Below are 20,203 nucleotides of genomic sequence, written 5' to 3'. Positions count from 1 at the left end.
CCTGGCTAGATTCCAACCAGACCCAATCCCGAGGAAATAAATAGAGTAAGTCCCAGGGGAAGATGATTTGTTTCTTAGGGCAGCCTCTTTGGGGTCAGTGAGCCACAATCACCTTGGCATCCCCTTGGGCTCCGGAGAAAATGAGCGCTCAGATTTATCCCAGGTCCCAGGGTGGCTCCAGGCACTTGGTAACTCAAGCCAGCAATGCAGCAGAACGACTGAGTGGTGCAGGATAAATGCTTGGTGGTGCAGCCACCCCATGGTTGACCACCTCAAACCTCAAGTGAAGGAAGGAGATTGTAAACTGCATTGGTCCACCTACGTTGATGAACAGTATCCAGAGAATTTATTAATACCAAAGTCAGGCGCGGTGCCTGGGGGGCTCAGTCAGTTAAGTGTCTACCTTCAGCTCAGGTCATGATCCCGGAGTCCTGGGATTGAGTCCCGCATCGGCTCCTTGCTCATGGAGGAGTCTGCCTCTCCCCTTCTCTCTGTCCCTCCTCCACCCGCTCCTGCTCTCTCTCTCTCTGTCAAATAAATAAATAAAATCTTAAAAAAAAAAAAATGCTCACCAAAGTCACCAAGAGACTGACTTAATCAGGCCACGTTGACCCTTTATAATGAACATGCACCTTCCCAGTGCTAGGAGTACTCCAGTCTGAAATAACGCAGGTGCCTGGACCACATGGCCCCTCTATCAGTTGGATGGTCCTAACTGACTTACTGGGTGAGGATCTCTTAGGTTTATAGAGTCATGAGGCCCTGAGGAAAGCTTCTCAAGAGGTCAGCAGCTGTCCTAAAAATTTTATGTTTCAGTATTTGGCAGGATCGTGACCTGAGCCGAAGGCAGACACTTAACCGACTGAGCCACCCAGGAGCCCCAATATCCATCTAATTTTTAAATCTTGTTTCTAGGAATGTATGCTACAGACGTGTGCACAGAAACATGCGAGGTTACATGTCCAGAAGCACAAAGATGTTCATCGCCCCCCTGCTTATGTTAGTGAAGATCACCCTAATGCCCATCACCAGGGAAATGGTTAAATGAATTGCAGGACAGCCATATGGTGAGCAGCCGAGAACTGGCACAGTGCTATGATATCATTATTTTCTTCTTTCTTAAAGAATAGATGATACAGATGGATATAAACACACTTAGAAACATATGTTTTTATACATATCTAATCTGGAAAGAAGCACAAGAAACAGAAGAGAGAACTAAGAAAGGACACTTAATTTTCTCTATATCCTTGTGTACAGTTTAAATAGTTACAACGGAGCATTATCTTTAAATTTTTTTTATTTAAGTTCAATTAGCCAACATATAGTACATCATTAGTTTCAGAGGTAGAGTTCAGTTATTCATCAGTAACATATAACACCCAGTGCTCATCACATCACATCCCTCCTTAATGCCCGTCATCCAGTTACCCCATCCCATTATCTTTCCTTTTTTTTAACTGTTTTTTTTTTATTCTATTCCTCGATCTTTTTTTCAGAATGATGTCAGCCCAGCATCTGTCCCACCTGACCATTGTCTGGACCATTACTTACCCAGTGAGCTTGCCATTGAACTTGATAGGCTTCTGTGATTTGTGACTCCAAGGTCCCTTTCCTGCCCACATCTGTAAGGGGAAAAGGCTCAATCACTTGACCCCATTATAGGTGTGTGATTCCTGTGGTTGTTCAATCATTTCTTCCCAGAAACAGTGATAAACAGGGACCCGAATCAGTTAAGGGGGACAAATCCACATTATTAATGCTCCTTCTGACCATCTGAAAACATACTGTCAAAAGAAAGGGTGGGGGTGGGAGCCTGGGTGGCTCAGTCAGTGGAGCATCTCGCCATTGATTTCTGCTCAGGTCACGATCTCGGAGTCATGATCTCAAGGTCGTGAGATCAAGCCCCAGGTCAGTCTCCTGCTTAGCGGGGAGTCCGCTTCTCTCCCTCTACCCCTCCTCTTACCCCTGCTCTCTCTCTCTCTCTGAAACAAATAAATCTTTAAAAGAAAGAAAGGGTGGGGGCAGGATGGGGAGTTATTGTTTAAAAGGTAGAGAGTTTCAATTTTGCAAGATGAAAAGAGTTTTGTGGATGGTGGTGCTGGTTGCACAAGGATGAACGTCCTTACGGCCGCGGAACCGTACACTTCAAAATGGTTAAGATGGTCGATTTTATGTGCATTGTACCACAAATTATTAAATTACATTTCACACAGCCATTAGATCACGGTTTATTTTTTAAACGGTAACAAGAAAATAGAACAAAAGCAAATGCCCCCTTTTGATTGCATCCTATCTGAAAGCAGAATCAATGCCAGCCATTGGAATTTTGGCAAATCAGGCCCACTCCCTCCTCAGAACAAAACAAAAAGTTCTTCGTCTATCACTCAGCTCTAAAGAGATCTATTCTCTCTATGACAGGGTATTATTTTTAAAAAAGGAAAGATTTTTGCAGGACCCCAGGAAGGGAACCTCTTGTAAAGCACCGGGAGAGATGAAAATTAATTGGGAGCCCTTCAGGGTGACAGATGAATAATGGACCAAGGTGCCTGAAATGAAACGATGGCCCTTCCAGAGGGGCCGAAGCAGAGACATCCCCTGCAGCTTCTGCTGCAGGTAATTATTTCCCCATGTGCTCATCAGTCACCCATTAGCATCCAATGGCCTGACCTCTCACATAGGAGATGCCCGACTCTGGCCAACTCAGGAAAACCAGGGACATGTGGCAAGTTCTGCATTTGAGAGAAGCTTACTAACTGCAGGCTAGTAATCTGTTGGGTGAGTGAAAGGGGAAAGCTGGCTCTCAGTCCTGGTCCCGATTTCCAGTTCTAATCTGGGCAGGCTACAGGTCTAGGAAAAATGCTTCTGGCCTCAGAGATTCTAGAAAAATTTTAAGTAGGAAACATTTTGAAAAATCTTTTGAGCCAAGAAAAGGCATAGGTCTACATCCCCATTCCCACCCAGAGGCTGGCTGCTTCCTTTGCTGCTGCAAGTGTTCTCCTAACTTCTTTGAGCCTTAACTTTGTCATCTGTGAAGTGGGATAATAATAGTGCCTATAGGCAACAAACAAGCAAACAGATAAATAAGTAAACAGGATGATGTTTGATAGAAATAAGGGCTATGGGAAATATAAAACAAGGGGATTAATTCATTCAGTGTTCAATTTGAACAAGAAGTAGGAGCATCTGGGATGGGCCGGGCACTGCTAGGTGCTGGAGATATGTCAATGAGCAAAACCTGACAGAGATCCCTGCTCACTGGACCTTATGTTCCAGCTCCTAGAGAATAGAGAGTGTGGGGATAAAAGGAGGGATCCTATGTTAGAAGCAGTGGTCAGGAGAAGCCTCTCTAAGGAAGAGACTTTTGATTTGAAGAGGAAGTCTCTCCCCGAACCTTGCAGGAGAACAGCAGACGCAAAGGCCCTGAGGCAGGAAGGCGGCTTCCAGGAACAGAAAGGAGGTCAGGGGAGCTGAAGCAGAGCAGGAGGGAACTGACACTTTCTGGAAAAGTCCACATGTTTCCAAACTTCAGAACTATAGGTGGGCAGGGGAGTCCTGGGAATGGGGTTGGAGAATGGGAAGATTTTCACTTCCTTCTTCCACTTGCCCATTTTCCTGTGCCTGGAACAGAACCCTGAAAGGGACTCATCCAGCTTTCTAATCTGAACTCCCAAGGAAGTAAGAGTTCCGGTGAAGAAACACTGCTGGGCCACCACCCACCCGGCAGGAGCCAGTCACCCTCTCCAGACTTGGGAGGCTCCCTCTGCCAGATGCATATCTCCCTTGCTGGAGGGAGTGGAGGCACCCAGGACAAGTCCTGTAAAGATTATACTAGATTTTTCCAGCATGCAAGCGCCAACCACCTCTCACTTCTCTGCTTTGTTAGAGTTCAGAATCTATTTCTGCCCCCAGGTGCTGAACGTGAGATAAGGGGCACTGTGGTCGGCTCTGGTTAGGTCTGTTTTCTCCAGGGAAAGTCCCCCCCACCCCCAAGCAGCCGGGACGAACCCACTTTCATTCTTGTGGATTTCCCACCTCCGGGGTGTAAGGCTGTCAGGCCCAACAACTGGCAAAGAAAGGCATCTCTACGAGGGCAGCCTCGAAGATGTAACATGGTGCTTTGGGGGGTAATTTACACTGCAAGTAGACGTTGGAAATCGTTCTGAATTTGCAGGTCACTGGTACTTCACAATGACAAAAGTCACTGGTCCTCATGGTAAGGGGCCAGGTCAGTAATGCATCCTTTTGCATCTCTCTCTCTCTCTCTCTCTCTCTCTCTCTCTCTCTCTCTCACACACACACACACACACACACACACACTGTGATTTGCCACCTTTTCCTTCAGAGGGAAAAAAGGAGTCCAGAGACAAAAACCCAGATCCGGCAGGTAGAGAGGGGTGGGTCAGGACTTCACTCCTTGTGGTGTAAGAATGAAGTACCCTCCCTTGCCCCAGGGCTCAGCACTTCCTCAGCCGCTTCTCGGAAGGCTCTCCGATCCCCAGAGTGCTGACAAATTGGCTTCTTTTTTGCACTGCAAGAGCTCCCGCCAGGAACTGCCAGGTGCCAAGGTGGGAACTTAGAAGAAGTTCAATCTCAAATTAGGTTGGACGGTCGCCTCTTTGGTAATGGCAAGTTTCTAGAATATGGCAGAGTCAATATCGTCTGTCCTGATGAGCAAACGTGAGAGGGTCTTCTACATAGAGAAACAGGGAACCCAGAGGAGCAGACACCCCAGTTCCCAGTCCTGGGAGGAGACAGTGGGGTCACCAAGGGGTGGCTAAGAGAGGCTTCACCCATTCCCTGTTAGTGACCTGCCTTGCCCCCGGGCCTTATTGATATTGACTGTCCCAGTCTTTTCTTTTTCTTTTTTCTTTTTTAAGATTTTATTTATTTATTTGACAGAGAGAGACAAAGAGAGAGAGGGAACACAAGCAGGGGGAGTGGGAGAGGGAGAAGCTGAGCAAGGAGCCAGATGCAGGCCTCGATCCCAGGACCCCGGGATCATGACCTGAGCCGAAGGCAGACGCTTAATGACTGAGCCACCCAGGCGCCCCTCTTTTTTTTTTTTTTTAAGATTTTATTTATTTATTTGCCAGAGAGAGTGAGTATGTGAGAGTACAAGCAGGGGGAGCTGCAGAGGGAGAAGCAGGCCTCCCGCTGAGCAAGGAGCCCAATGTGGGACTCGATCCCAGGACCCTGGGATCATGACCTGAGCTGAAGGCAGACGCTTAACGACTGAGCCACCTAGGCGCCCTCCCCATCTTTTCTAAAGGGCAAGTTCTCACTCCCACTTTCCATGTGGTGGCCCTTTAAGCCCTCTTGGAGAGAAATTTTGAAGCTACACTGGTAAAGAAACAAACAACAACAACAAAATAATAAAAATAATAATAACTCAAAAACCACTCTGACCCTATGCCATCTACACTGCCAACCTCAAAATATTTTATATTTATAGGATGCATCATAATTTTCACTCCCCTTTCCCCATAAATTATTGATTTGAATTTCATGACGAACCTTCCAGGTAATAAGTAGGGGTTATTAGCCCCTTTTTTCCTGCAGAGGAAACTGATGCTCAAGGTCACCCAGCTAATACAGGAAGTGGTGAAACAGGGCTCCAGATCCAAGCATCCAGATTCCTAGCTGCAAAATCTTAACACCATGTCCCCTCTGCTCCATGTAACCTTGGATTCGCCCAGATCTCAGTGGATGGTAAGCAGAGAGACCACATGTGCTGAGGTTGGCCACGGAAGATATGGAACCCACTTTCTCACCAGAGGTGGCCATGCATGCTCAGTGACAGCCTCGTTACAATGATTAAATCGTCCTGTGCTGGTGACAGATTGGAAGATTGGGAGGCAGGTGGACTATGAACCCAAGAGTGCCTCTGGGACAACCCAACCAATGAAAGCCATCCATCACTAGGAGCTGGCAGGGCCCGAGGGGCTCCTCCAACGTCTCTGGGGACAAGATAGCCGGGGACCCTGATGAGCCAGATGTTATCTACCGCCATTTGCATCTAAAATTCCTCGTTTCTTGGCATGAATTGATGGAAGAAGCATAAAGGGGTGGTGTAATGAGGTTGGTACTTTCAGCTCCTTTCTGACCTCCATTTAGGGCAACCTCAGGGGGGAAGTTCTCCTAAGGTCAAATGGCTTTAGGTGATGAGCAGGAATACAATTAGACAACTCAGCCAAGAACTGTCAGAGGCCTGTGGAGGGCAATTTGGCAGAATCTACCAGACTTTTATTTTTATTTATTTATTTTTTTTCTACCAGACTTTTAAAAGAATTGAATAATCCTACAAATATATCCTCTCGTGGGCCAAAAGGAAGTGTTCACAAAGACATTCATTGTAGCTAATGTATTGCTACAAATATCTATTAATGGGGCACCTGGGTGGCTCAGTCGGTTAAGCGTCTGCCTTCGGCTCAGGTCGTGATCCCAGGGTCCTGGGATCGAGCCCCACATCGGGCTCCCTGCTCAGCAGGGAGCCTGCTTCTCCTCCTCTCTCTCTTTCTCAAATGAATAAACGAAAAAATCTTAAAAAAACAAAAACAAAAACAAAAAACCATGGCACACAAGTAGGACCAGATACGTAATTCTCAGGGCCCAGTACGATAGGTGGACTCCTTATTCATAAATTATTAAGAATTTCAAAGAGTAGCAGCAGACCATGAAATCAAGCGTGGGGTCCTTGCAAATGAAAGGCCCTGCCCCCACTGCACAGCCCCCCCCACCCCGCCCCAGGGAGCCGGCCCTGCACACACCCAGTGACCAGCTGGGCAGAAGGGGGCGGTTTTGCCGCAAGACAACCAGCCCTGCAAAGCAGACAAAACCCATGGCAGCTGCTAGGTTTCCTCGGACACCTGGGAACCTATTTCCTCACAGGGTCACTTTCCATACTCACTGCTGCTCTGGTCATGAGCTCAGAAGAGAAACCAAAGCAATAAAATAAACATAAATCAAAAGCAACCATGTTAATAAAATGGATCCGGAGGGTCAGTGTGGCAGGCTGGACATTAGGATTCAGACAGCTTTAGTATCCTCCTGGAAAAATTACACAAATTGCTGTCAGAGGTATCTCAAAGTTCACACAAAATATGTCTCCTGGCTCATTTAACTCCCATTTCCCCAGCAGTAAATTATTACACGCCTGAGCTGGTGCAGCTGTTGTTCCAACATAGGCCTGACATCCACATGGAAAACCGCTCAACAGTTTGTACGGGAAGTGACCCAGCGCTAAGTCCATCTCTCCTGGAGCACCAGCACCTGGCTGCAGGGGACGAATCCTCCACGGAGCATCTGGCTTCCTTTTGGAGTGGGGTGCAGAGTCCCCATCAAGGGACAAAGGTGGCCCTGCAGCCTCAGGGCGGCAGTCCAGCGATCGGTGACCTCATAAGGCCAAGGGCACCAGAAGGGCCCACGGAGGCCACCAGTGGGGAATCAGAAGGGGGAAAATGTAGGGAAAGGAAAGAGGAGAGGGGCTCGACTAAGGACGAGAGAAGAAATACAAGCTTTGGGACAAAATATATGGTTCCAAAGTGCACCTTCTACCTTTCACCGTCCCCATCTCGGTTTCTGGAAGTCCTTCCCACCCTTGAGGCTCCGTTTAGGGAAGATTTCCTCCAGGAAGCTTTCGCTGATTGCCACAGAAGGATGTTGCTGCAAAAAGAAATAATAGCAGGGCACCTGGGTGGCTCAGTCAGTTAAGCGTCTGACTCTTGATTTTTGTTTTGTTTTGTTTTTTAAAGATTTTATTTATTTGACAGAGAGAGACCGCGAGAGAGGGAACACAAGCAGGGGCAGAGGGAGAGGGAGAAGCAGGCTCCCCGCTGAGCAGGGAGCCCGATGTGGGACCCGATCCCAGGACTCTGGGATCATGACCTGAGCCGAAGGCAGATGCTTAACGACTGAGCCACCCAGGCGCCCCTGACTCTTGATTTTTGGATCAGGTCATGATCTCAGGGTCGTGAGATCGAGCCCCATGTCGGGCTCTGCGCTGGGTGTGGAGCCTGCTTCGGATTCTCTCTCCCTCTCCCTCTGCTCCTCCCTCCCTTCTCTCTCTCTCTCCCTCTCTAAAAAAAAAAAGAAGAAGAAGAAGAAGAGGAAGAAATACCAGCTAACATTGGTGGAGTTTCCCACGTGCCACCTGTATCATCTCCTTTCATTGCCCCCCCAGCCCTTCCAGGTGGGTGTTATTACTGCCCCGATTTTGCAAGTGAGGAGACTCAGGTACAGAGAGTTGAGTAGCCTGCCCAAGGTCACACAGGGGGCAAGTGAGCTGTTGGGACCAGGCTGACTCCAGAGCCCTCGCTTTGAACCATTGGGCACTCCCATTTCCTTCTTCTGCCCTCAAGCGGCTCAGACGTTTCTGCTTGTGGTATGGAAGGTGGTGTCCCGGTATCCCTCTCCACCCCCATGCGGGAGAAAGCTCCCTTGGGCCCAGGACTCTGCCTTACTCATGCCCCCATTCTTCCGGCAACCCAATATGAGGTCTAGTACGTGGTAGGCGCTCAATAAATATCAGTGCCATTCCTTTCTCTCCTCAGACCCATGTACAAAGAGGACTGTGTCTCAGCGACAGACTGAGCGAAAATATTTACAAAGCACATACCCAACACGGGATTTGTATCCAAAATATATAATGAACTCTCATAACTGAACAAAGAGGAAAATGGGTAACTCAATTTAAAAATTAGCAGAAGATATGGGCGTGTGGGTGGCTCAGTCGGTTAAGCGGTCGGCTCTTGATTTTGGTTCAGGTCATGATCTCAGGGTGGTGGGATCGAGCCCCTCATCAGGCTCCATGCTCAGCGGGGAGTCTGTTTGAAGATTCTTTCTCTCTCTCCCTCTCCCTCTGCTTCTCCCCGCCTCCCCCGGTCACATACACTCTCTCTCTAAAATAAATAATCTTAAAAAAAAAAAAATGAGCAAAAGACATGAATGCTTTACCAAAGAGGATATTATAAGGATGGCAAATAAGCACATGAAAATAGGTTCAATATCATTAGTCATTAGGGAAATGCAAATTAAAACTATGATGAGGTATCACGACACAACTATTAGAATGACTAAAATAAAAACTACAGATAATACCAAGTTCTGGCAATGATACGGAACTTTCCTCCATTGCTGGTGAGAATGCAAAATGGAAAATATTTTGGCGGGGCGCCTGGGTGGCTCAGTTGGTTAAGCGACTGCCTTCGGCTCAGGTCATGATCCTGGAGTCCCAGGATCGAGTCCTGCATCGGGCTCCCTGCTCAGCAGGGAGTCTGCTTCTCCCTCTGACCCTCCCCCCTCATGCTCTCTCTCTCTATCTCATTCTCTCTCTCAAATAAATAAATAAAATCTTAAAAAAAAAAAAAAGAAAAAAGAAAATATTTTGGTAGTTACTTATGAAGCTAAACATACATACATTTACCCTGAAACCCAATATTCCCATTCCTGGGCATTGACCCTGGAGAAATGAATATTTATGTCCACACAAATACCTGTAAATGCATATTTATAGCATCTATATGTATAATTGTCAAAAACTGGTATTAGCCCAAATGTCTCTCAATGGTTGAATGGATTTAAAAAACCCCGTAGAACATCCATACGATGGAATCCTACTCAGCAATAAAAAGGAACAAACTTTTAGTACACACAACTTGGATGACTCTCAAAGGCATTTATGCTGAGGGAAAGAATCAAGCTTCAAAAGGTTACATGCTGTATGATGCCGTTCACATGCCATTCTCAAATGATAAAACTAGAGGGATAGAGAAAAGATCGGTGGCTGCCAAGGGATAGGGGTGGGGAAGGGACAGCAATAAAGGGATAACATAAGGGAGTTTTTTGGGGTGATGGAACAATCCTGTATCCTGATTATGGTGGTGGTTATATAAACCTATATATGTGTCAAAACTTATAGAACTATCCCCTGGGGGGGGCACCTGGCTGGAAGAGCATTCAACTCTTGATCTTGGGGTTATGAGTTTGAGCCCCACATTGGGTGTAGAGCTTACTTAAATAAATAAAACTTTACCTTTTTTTATTTTTTTTTTAAGATTTTATTTCTTTATTTATTTGACAGCGAGAGAGAGATAGCGAGAGCAGGAACACAAGCAGGGGGAGTGGGAGAGGGAGAAGCAGGCTTCCTGCCGAGCAGGGAGCCCGATGTGGGGCTCGATCCCAGCACCCTGGGATCATGACCTGAGCCGAAGGCAGACGCTTAACAACTGAGCCACCTAGGCACCCATAAATAAAACTTAAACAAAAAAAAAGAACGAACTACCCATTAGGATGGCTATAACCAGGGGTACCTGGGTGGCTCAGTCGGTTAAGCATCTGCCTTCGGCTCAGGTCATGATCCCGGGGTCCTGGGATCGAGCCCTTAGTTGAGGTCCCTACTCAGTAGGGAGTCTGCTTCTTCCTTTCCCTCTACCCGCCCCCCTCATGCACTCTCTCTTTCAAATAAATAAATAAATAAAATCTTTAAAAAAATAAAAAGGATGGCTATAACCAAAAAGAAAGATAATTACAAGTGTTGGGGAGGATGTAAAATAATTGGAACACTGACAGATGGCTGGAAGGAATGTAAAATGGTACAGCCACTTTGGAAAACAACCTGGCAGTCCCTCAAAAAGTTAAACATAGAGTTACCATAGGATCCAGTCATTCCACTCTTCAATATATCTATCCCAAGAGAATGAAAATATATGTCCACACAAAAACTTGCACACAAATGTTCAAAGCAGCATTATTTATAATAGCCAAAAAGTGGAAACAACCCAAGTGTCCACCAACCGTTGAATGGATACACAGAATGCGGTACACCCATACAATGAAATATTATTTGGCAATAAAAAGGAATGAAGTACTGATATATGCTATAACATGGATGAATCCTGAAAACATGCCAAGTGAAATAAACCCAACACAAAAGGCCACAGATTGTGCAATCCCATTCATATGAAATGTCAAGAACCGGCAAATCCACAGAGAGGGAGAGTACATTCATGTTTGCCAGGGGTTGCGGGGAGGGATAAATGGGGAGTAACTACTAAACGGTACAAAGTTTCTTTTGGGAATGACGAAAATGTTCTGGAATTAGTGGCAATGGTTGCACAACTTTGGGAATATACCAAAAGTCACTGAATTATGTACTTAAATACATACTGAATTATGTATTTAAGTAAGGTGAGTTGGGGCTCCTGGCTGGCTCGGTTGGTGAAGCACATGACTCTTGATCTCAAGGTTGTGAGTTCGAGCCCCACATTGAATAGAGAGATTACTTAAAAATAATACCTTTTTAAAAAAAGATTTTATTTATTTGACAGAGAGAGATACAGCGAGAACAGGAACACAAGCAGGGGGAGTGGGAGAGGGAGAAGCAGGCTTCTTGCCGAGCAGGGAGCCCAATGTGGGACTCGATCCCAGGACCCTGGGATCATGACCTGAGCTGAAGGCAGACGCTTAACGACTGAGCCACCCAGGCGCCCAAAATAATATATATTTTTTTAAAGGGTGAGGGGCGCCTGGATGGCTCAGTTGGTTAAGTGTCTGACTCTTGATTTCAGCTCAGGTCGTGATCTCAGGGTCATGAGACCGAGCCCCACAACAGGCTCATGCACTGGGTGTGGAGCCTGCTTGAGATTCTCTCTCTCTCCCTCTGCCCACCCCAAAAGGGTGAATTTTACAGTATGTGAATTGTATGGACAAAAATAGTCCTAGAACTGTACATCAACAGAAAACATTTTCATTAAATTTAAAAAAGTAAGCATTGTGTCTGGAGGGCAGGAACCAGGTTCTCACCTGTTTTGTGTCTCACACACTAAATGCTTAGGATGGTGGTTCCCCAACAGCTACACATTGGAACCACCTGGAGATCTTTATAAACTTCTGATGTCTGGCAACCACCCCCAGACATTGTGATTAAACTGATCTGGGGTGCAAGCTGAGTACTGAGAGTTTTGAAGGCTTCCAGGGTGGATTCTACCATGCAACAAAATTTGAGAACCACCGGCTTAGCAAATGGTTGATGAACAACCATTCCCAGGGAACCAAAAGTCAGCCCCCTCCCCCGCTTGACTTCAGAGAAATCAGATCGGATTTGTCCTTGGCCAAAAGAACAGATGCAATCATTCCTGCTGTTCACCAAGCTGGACAGAAACAAATTAGAACATTCCTTCCAGTTCCTTAATGGCCACTGCTCTCTCCGCAAACATGTGGTTGATGAGACCATCAACAGTTCAAGGAGAGTACATTCTGCTGTGCCTTGCTTCTTCTGTCCTGCTCAGGCTCCCATTGGTAGTTGGGGATAGGAACGTGGAGGAGGAGGGAAGGAGCCACTTAAAAAACACATTCTCAGCAGGATGTAGCAAGCTTTCTTCATGACCCTTCTTAGGGACATTCACATTTTCAAAGAAGACCAGATGCCAACCAAAGGCATGAATGGCTAAGGATAGAATTTGAGGTGCTAGTAGGGGTGGTTTTGGAGGAGAGGGTCTCTTTCCCTTGACTTTTCAGGCATGTGACTGTCCTAGTCCTGATCTTTTGGATCCTGTTTTCTTAGAACAGAGAATGAGATCGTAGCTAGCAGCCTTCCAGTCGCTTAATGACTGTGGTTTGAGGGGCGCCTGGGTGGCTCAGTCGTTAGGCGTCTGCCTTCAGCTCAGGTCATGATCCCAGGGTCCTGGGATCGAGCCCCGCATTGGGCTCCCTGCTCAGCGGGAAGCCTGCTTCTCCCTCTCCTGCTCCCCCTGCTTGTGTTCCCTCTCTCGCTGTGTCTCTCTCTGTCAAATAAATAAATAAAATCTTAAAAAAAAAAAAAATGACTGTGGTTTGAATTGAAATTTCATTCAGTTATGATTAGATATTGTCTGTGGCATTCATGGACTTTATTGGGGAAGCAATCTCACACTTAATTGAAGGCGCTTTTGTATTATCCACTCTTGTTTGATGAAGTCTCCTCTCCCTGTCTTAGTTATTAAGACTTTTGGTTGCAAATTGCAAAAACCAACTCAAGGTTTAAGCAACAAGGGAGTTTACAATAAGATTACAGGTGGGACTAGGAAAAGGTAGAGCAGGAATCCGGGAATATAAGGTCAAGATCAGGGAGTAGAAACTGGGGTCCCACTCTAGTGGGTGGGGGAAGTTAGAGCTCAGAGAATAATAATCACCTAACATTAATTGGATATTTACCGTGTGCCAGGCACTGTTCTAAATCCTGCATGTTAATCCAATGAGGTTATCCTTACATCATCATTATTTTTTTTTTTAAAGATTTTATTTATTTGACAGAGAGAGACACAGCAAGAGAGGGAACACAAGCAGGGGGAGTGGGAGAGGGAGAAGCAGGCTTCCCGCCGAGCAGGGAGCCCGATGTGGGGCTCGATCCCAGGACTCTGGGATCATGACCTGAGCCGAAGGCAGACGCTCAACGACTGAGCCACCCAGGCGCTCCCTTACATCATCATTATTATTATTTTGAGGTACATTACTATTACTATTGCCATTTCATAAATGAGGAAACTAAGATACACAGAAGATAAAGCAACATGTCTAAGGTCTTCCAACCCTTCCTGCACTTGAGCTCAGGCAGTATGGTTTTGGAATCCACATATTTAACCACCATGTGAATGATGCCTTTAAGAATTGTGCAGTGGGCAACCTGTACACCCGTATAGAGCAGCCCTGACTATGGAATAAGGATTAGATCAATGTTTCTCAACAGGGGCACTATGGGGGTTGAGAGCCAGATCATTTGTTGTGCAGGGCTATCTCAACCCTATTTACTAAATGCCAGTACTAATCATTCCAATCATTGTGACGATCAAAATGCTCCCAGGGGAGAGTACCAGCCTCAGGAGAGAACCAGTGGGATAAATAGACACCCCCAAAAGGTGTCTACCTCTTTATTTTGTGAGCTCCTTGAGACCTAATATCCATGTGTCTTTTTTTCCTCCTTCCCTAGCAACCGGCCCAGGGATCTGTGCATGTACTCACTCCACAGTGAAGAGCACGCATTGTACCTAGAGCCTGAAGGTGCCTACAGTCCTCACCGCCAGGATATGGCTGAGCACTGAATGAATGGAGGTGTCCAATCTTATCAACCTAAAATAATAAGGATTAAAATATGAGTCATACATGGTAGATTCACCTCCAACAAGCCTTCACAAACATACCACAGTTTTCACAGTTTAGAAATGAGTCATTCCTATTATGAGAAAAGAATGCAGCATTTTTTTAATTTTGGGAAAGAGAAAAGTACCTATACTCCTACTCCCTGCATAATTACTCTGTTTTGCGTGTTACCTCCATTCCCTATCTACACTCGCTCTCAGTGTACAGGGTATAGTCAAAGAGCAACCATCTGGGCTTCTGCTGTTTTCGGTTAACATTTATAAATGGTTTCCATGTTGCTACATGGCCTTCTGCACAGTGTTCCATTGCATTGATCTACTTTTATTATTATTATTGGTCCTTAAAAACATCTTTATTACAAGCGTTTTTAAAGGATCTACTTTAATTTTAAGCAAACTTCCAAATGCTAAATGTTTAGCTAATTTCCAGGTTTACTGGTTGGTTTTTTGCTTTATCGGTAATGCTGCAATACATATTTTTATGCACATAACTCTGCTTCTGTTTTAATTATTCAGATAATTCCCAGAAATGGGATTATTGAGGCAATGGGTGTGGACATCTTTATGGCTCTTGGAACAAAGTTCCTTATCACTTTCCAAGAAATAAGCACCAATTTACGTTGTTTCCTGGCAGTCTATGAGGGCACCAATTTCACTACAACTTCACCAGCATTAAAGACTCTTCTTTTTTTTCCCCAAGATTTATTTATTTATTAGAGAGAGAGAGAGACCATAGCAGGAGGGGCAGAGGGAGAGGAAGAGCGAGAATCTCAGGAAGACTCCGTGGAGTCTCAGAATCTCAGGCAGGCTCCACAGAGCCCGACGTGATGCTCAGTCTCACAATCCTGAGATCATGACCTGAGCCGAAACCAAGAGTTGCACACTTAACCAACTGAGCCCCCTGGTCGCCCCAAGGACTCTTCATTTAAAAAAATAATTGTCCACGTATGTGAAATGGTGGTATTTCAAGTTGACTTAAATTTGCATTTCTGTGATTTCATGTGTTTTCCTGCTGCTGTTTATTATTGCATTCCTCCTTATATTAATAAATTGTACACAGTGTCTAGAATGGTAATTATTATCTTCATTTTACACATCAAAACCCCACTAGAGAGGTGAGGTAAAGTTGCCCAAGTTCATGGAGTTGGTCAAACTTAGAAGGAAAGTTTCCTACCTGCTTAGTCCAGTGCTCTTTCCAGGCCACCTCATAGCCTCCCCCTGCTCAGATGTGCTCAGTGCTGAAATCAGGTTATAGGATGCAATTCCCACCCAGGACTACATGAGGGGTTGGTGCAGAGGGCCTCTCAGCCTCTGGAGTTATCACCCATCTTGCCAAGTAAGGCTCAGGTCTAAAGAGGTATGCAAAGACAACCCCCAGAGGGGATCCCAGCACCTCAGCCTCCTTCCCTGCTTTTCTGTTCCAGGTACTATAGAAGGAATGGAGAGGCTCCCAATATTTCACCTCTGATATATTCCTTAGGACTGTGATTCCCAGACTTGGCTGCTTCCCAAAATCCCTTGGGAGAAACCTTCCCACTTTCCACCCACAGATTCCTGGTCTATGGAATCAGAATCTTCAGAGGTTAGGGCCTGAGGAGCTATGGTTTTTAACCCCCTCCAGGGAATTATGAGGCTCACCTAAGTTTAGAAGCCATTGCCTTAGAGTTCGTAAGATCACCCAGGGGTGCTTGTTAAAAATGTAGATTCCGGCCTATCTAGGGTCTGGTGTAGGGCCATGGAATGTGCATTCCTGCAAGCATGCAGTCCACAGACTGGGAAAAGGCCTCGCAACCACCATTTTTGCAACTGAATCAAAATGTAGACAAATTTCCACTGGAAACGGCTCTTCCTTCTGCCCAGAGGAACTGGCTAGACTTCCCGTAAATCCAGTTTTCTCGGCAAGCTCCAAAGCATTAGCATAGAAGCACTGGGGAGTGGAGGAAAAGGAGAAGAGCTTTTCTGCCCAGGAGAAAACTCTCCCTCCCAAGCAGAAGGGGAGCTGCGGGGGCCAGCGTGGCAGGTGGTGTTTGTCTGCAATCATAGGCTATTCACCAAACTCCCAAACCACCTCTTAGATGCAAATTGTTCATCAGCACCATCATGTAGCCATTCATCCTGGGGATAGATGGCAGCAATTTAAGTCGTCTTTTGTTCCCCCCTTTCCCAAATCAAACTCCCGAAGAGCCCGCAGAGCCTTGAAGCCACACAAAGGCACCACCTGCTGTGTGAAAGGACAGGACATCTACCCCGGGGGTGGATCCCCAGCTCCTGGACTTAAAACAGGGTGTCAGGTTTGTTTGCTTAGGCAAAATCACAAAGATGTTTTTACATCAGTTCCAAAATATTGCCTCCCTTTATTGGAGGAGGGGTGAGAGGATATTTAACTTCAGACTTCTAGCGACCTTACTCTCCACCAAATATTTATCTGGGAGCAGGTATCTGGGGAATCTCAGCCCACATCAAGTCATTTGTTTATCTGTCTTCACTGGGGGGCTTACAAGGTGTCAGAAGCAACAGCCTAGGAGACAAAGGACTGGGAAAGCCACCGTGTATCTCTACATCATGACCTGCAAACATTGGTTTTGAGGTGGGAAAAACCACAATGGCATTACAGTTGCCGTCAAAAAAATCTTTTTAAAAAAATCTCTCAAATTGACCAAGATGAAAAGGAATTCTAATACCCAGTGTTGGCAAGGACGCAAGAAGTGGGCAGCCCGCTCTTCTGCTCTCCTTCCTGGAGGGCAAATGGGCAGTTTGTGTCACAGGCCCTAAAAATCAGGCAAATCCCATGCCACTGAAATCACACTTCTAGGAATTTATTCCGAGCAGGAGGAAAAAAATCAAAGGTGCACAGATACTCCTTGCAGTGACATTTGTAATATTTTTAAAATGTTCAAGGATAGAAGAATAAAAACTGTGGAGTAAACATACAAAGGGGTCTTAGTGAGCTCTTTAAAAATAACGTCATAAGGGGGCGCCTGGGTGGCTCAGTCAGTTAAGCGTCTGCCTTCGGCTCAGGTCATGATCCCAGGGTCCTGGGATCGAGCCCCACATCGGGCTCCCTGCTCCGCGGGAAGCCTGCTTCTCCCTTTCCCGCTTCCCCTGCTTGTGTTCCCTCTCTCGCTGTGTCTCTCTCTGTCAAATAAAGAAATAAATAATCTTTAAAGAAAAAAGAAGAAACTCTTATTATACCTGCACAGCCCATTACAGTGGTCAACTCTCCTTTACACATTTATGTCGTTCTATTTCTCCCTAGTCGATGTAGAAACACTTTGATGTTATCAAGCACCTCCTCCGTACCTGGCCCCATGAGAAGTATAAACAAATATGTCTATAAGCATGGCAGCACAGTGGCCCTCAATCAAGCTGCACATCAGGATCACCTGGGGAGCTTTAAACAGATGAGAGATATCAGAACCTGTGTGGGGTGCCCGCCAGGAATTTGATTTCGAAAGCTCCCCAGAGAGCTCTCCCGTATGCAGGCAAAAGTCCATGTGATTTCAAGAGGTGGTTCTAGGGCACCTGGGTGGCTCAGTGGTTAAGTGTCTGCCTTCGGCTCAGGTCATGATCCCAGGGTCCTGGGATCGAGCCCCGCATCGGGCTCCCTGCTCCGCGGGAGGCCTGCTTCTCCCTCTCCCACTCCCCCTGCTTGTGTTCCCTCTCTCACTGTGTCTCTCTCTCTCCCTGTCAAATAAATAAAATCTTAAAAAAAAAAGAGAGAGAGAGGTGGTTCTGGAACTTGGCTGTACATTAGAATCACCTGGAGAGTCTAAAGATCCCAGTGTCCAGTCTGGCACCCAGAACAATTAAATCAGAATGTCTGTGGGTGGACCCAAGCGTCAGTATGTTCTATAGCTCCCTGGGTTACCCCAACGTGCAGCCAAGGTTGAAAACCACTGAACTGAAGGAATTCAGAGGTGATAAGAGGACAGGGCAGAGTGGCCCAAGAATGTTTCTGCAGGAGATGGGATCTGAGCCATGGCTTCAAGAAGGAGCAGAAAAGAGGAAAGGAATTTGAGGGTGGAGAATGCCATAAGGACACATTTGGCTTAGGCAAAAGATCCGTCATGAGAAATAAGGCCGGGAGCGCCGGGTGGGGCCTGATCTCGAGGGGCCCAGAATACCAAACAAGGGGTTTAGCTTAAACCTAAGAGATAGTCGAGAAGATCTTGAGCAAGGAGGTGACTGATTTAAGATTTGGGGGAAGATAAATCTGAGGGTAGATAGCAAATTTATAGAGAAGTCCGCAGGACCACATAAGAGATTATTAAAGATTTTCTTTTTTTTTTTTTAAGATTTTATTTATTTATTTGACAGAGAGAGACACAGCGAGAGAGGGAACACAAGCAGGGGGAGTGGGAGAGGGAGAAGCAGGCTTCCCGCGGAGCAGGGAGCCCGATGTGGGGCTCAATCCCAGGATCCTGGGATCATGACCTGAGCCGAAGGCAGACGCTTAACGACTGAGCCACCCAGGTGCCCCTATTAAAGATTTTCTAGAGTGATAAGATCTAGTAGTGGAGGGCGTGCAGAGAGACCCACATTCTCACATACTGCTGGTGGGTGTATAAATTAGCACAGCTTTTCCAGAAGGCAGGGCAGCCCTAGCCCTTAGGGTACCTTTGTGAGAATTGGAGCAAGATGCCCCTCCCTCCAAGTAGACACAACCCCATGCCACAGAGCATGGCTCGGTGAGCATGGATTTTCAACCCTGGCTTGCTCCCCTTGACTCTAACCCCTCTGTGCAACAACCAACCCTCACAATTATCTGCAGCAGCTCTGATACTGGGGGAGTTGCGGGACTGCCCATCATCAGCCTCCACTATGGTCACTAAACATGGAGCATATAGGGACAGGTTCATCGCAGAGCTACAAGTATCTTGGAAGTGCCCAAGAAAGCAGTGAGGGTTCCGGAAGAACTTGGACCGGGACAGAACACAACAGTGGCAAGTATCGTTGATCACCCGTCCAGCAGATACTCCCTCTTCTGCCTTGATTCAGAACCCTGCTTTTCCCATCCTTGTGCCCAGCACCAAGGATGACTTGGGATTGGTCTAAGCCATTCCTGCTAATTGCTGTCCCCTTGGCCAGCAATCGGTCCAAGGGAGCATATAAATGGTTGGAGCTATCAACAATAAAAGGATTTGCCTAGGGGCGCCTGGGTGGCTCAGTCGTTAAGCATCTGCCTTCAGCTCAGGTCATGATCCCGGGGTCCTGGGATTGAGCCCTGCATCGGGCTCCCTGCTCCGCGGGAAGCCTGCTTCTCCCTCTCCCACTCCCCCTGCTTGTGGTCCCTCTCTCACTGTGTCTCTCTGTCAAATAAATAAAATCTTTAAAAAATAAAAAAATAAAAAATAAAATAAAAGGATTTGCCTTGCCCAAAAGGAGAAGTATGTGAAGCGGAATCCCTTTTCCTGCCACCAAGACCTGACCATCCACATTGTTGTGTCCTGTTTGGAGGCAGCTTGCGGGAGGATGTGTTGGAACTGTGACAGCTACCTTAAAACCATGAAGAATCTCAGATTCTCAGAGATCCTGAGTCAAGAGAACCCCTGAGATTCTGACTCAGTGCCCTGACCTTGCTGAGTGGCTTAACTAATCCTGGAACCACTTACCCCCAGACCTTATGTTTTGTGAAATAATGAAATGCCTTTACAATTGGAGTTACTGTTCTTTAGGTAATGTATCACTTACAGCTGAATGCATCTGAACATTCTAAACATTTGCAAATTGATTTGTTCAACAAGAACCTAATGAGCTCCTACTTGATACCAAGGATTTAAAGATGGATGAGTTTCCAGCCCTCTGGGAGCTTAAATTCTAGAGGGAAAGACGGTTAAAACAAATAGACCCATGGGAAAAGTGCTCTAGCAGAAGTAAGAATAAAGTACTGCAGGATGGCAGAAGGCAAAGTGACTTGGTCTGAGCACAAGAGGATTATAGATGGTGTTTCGTTTTAGACATTAGCTTCGAGGGACATCCACACGAAGATGTGCGTGATGCTGTGGGCAAGAGGTCTGAATTAAACATATAAACCTGGGAGGTATCCGTGGAAAGCCAGCAGTTGAAGTCAT

Source organism: Phoca vitulina, unplaced genomic scaffold, assembly GCF_004348235.1.
Source record: "Phoca vitulina isolate PV1807 unplaced genomic scaffold, GSC_HSeal_1.0 scaffold92, whole genome shotgun sequence".
In the NCBI taxonomy this organism is placed as follows: Eukaryota; Metazoa; Chordata; class Mammalia; order Carnivora; family Phocidae; genus Phoca; species Phoca vitulina.
This window is presented reverse-complemented; position numbering follows the sequence as displayed.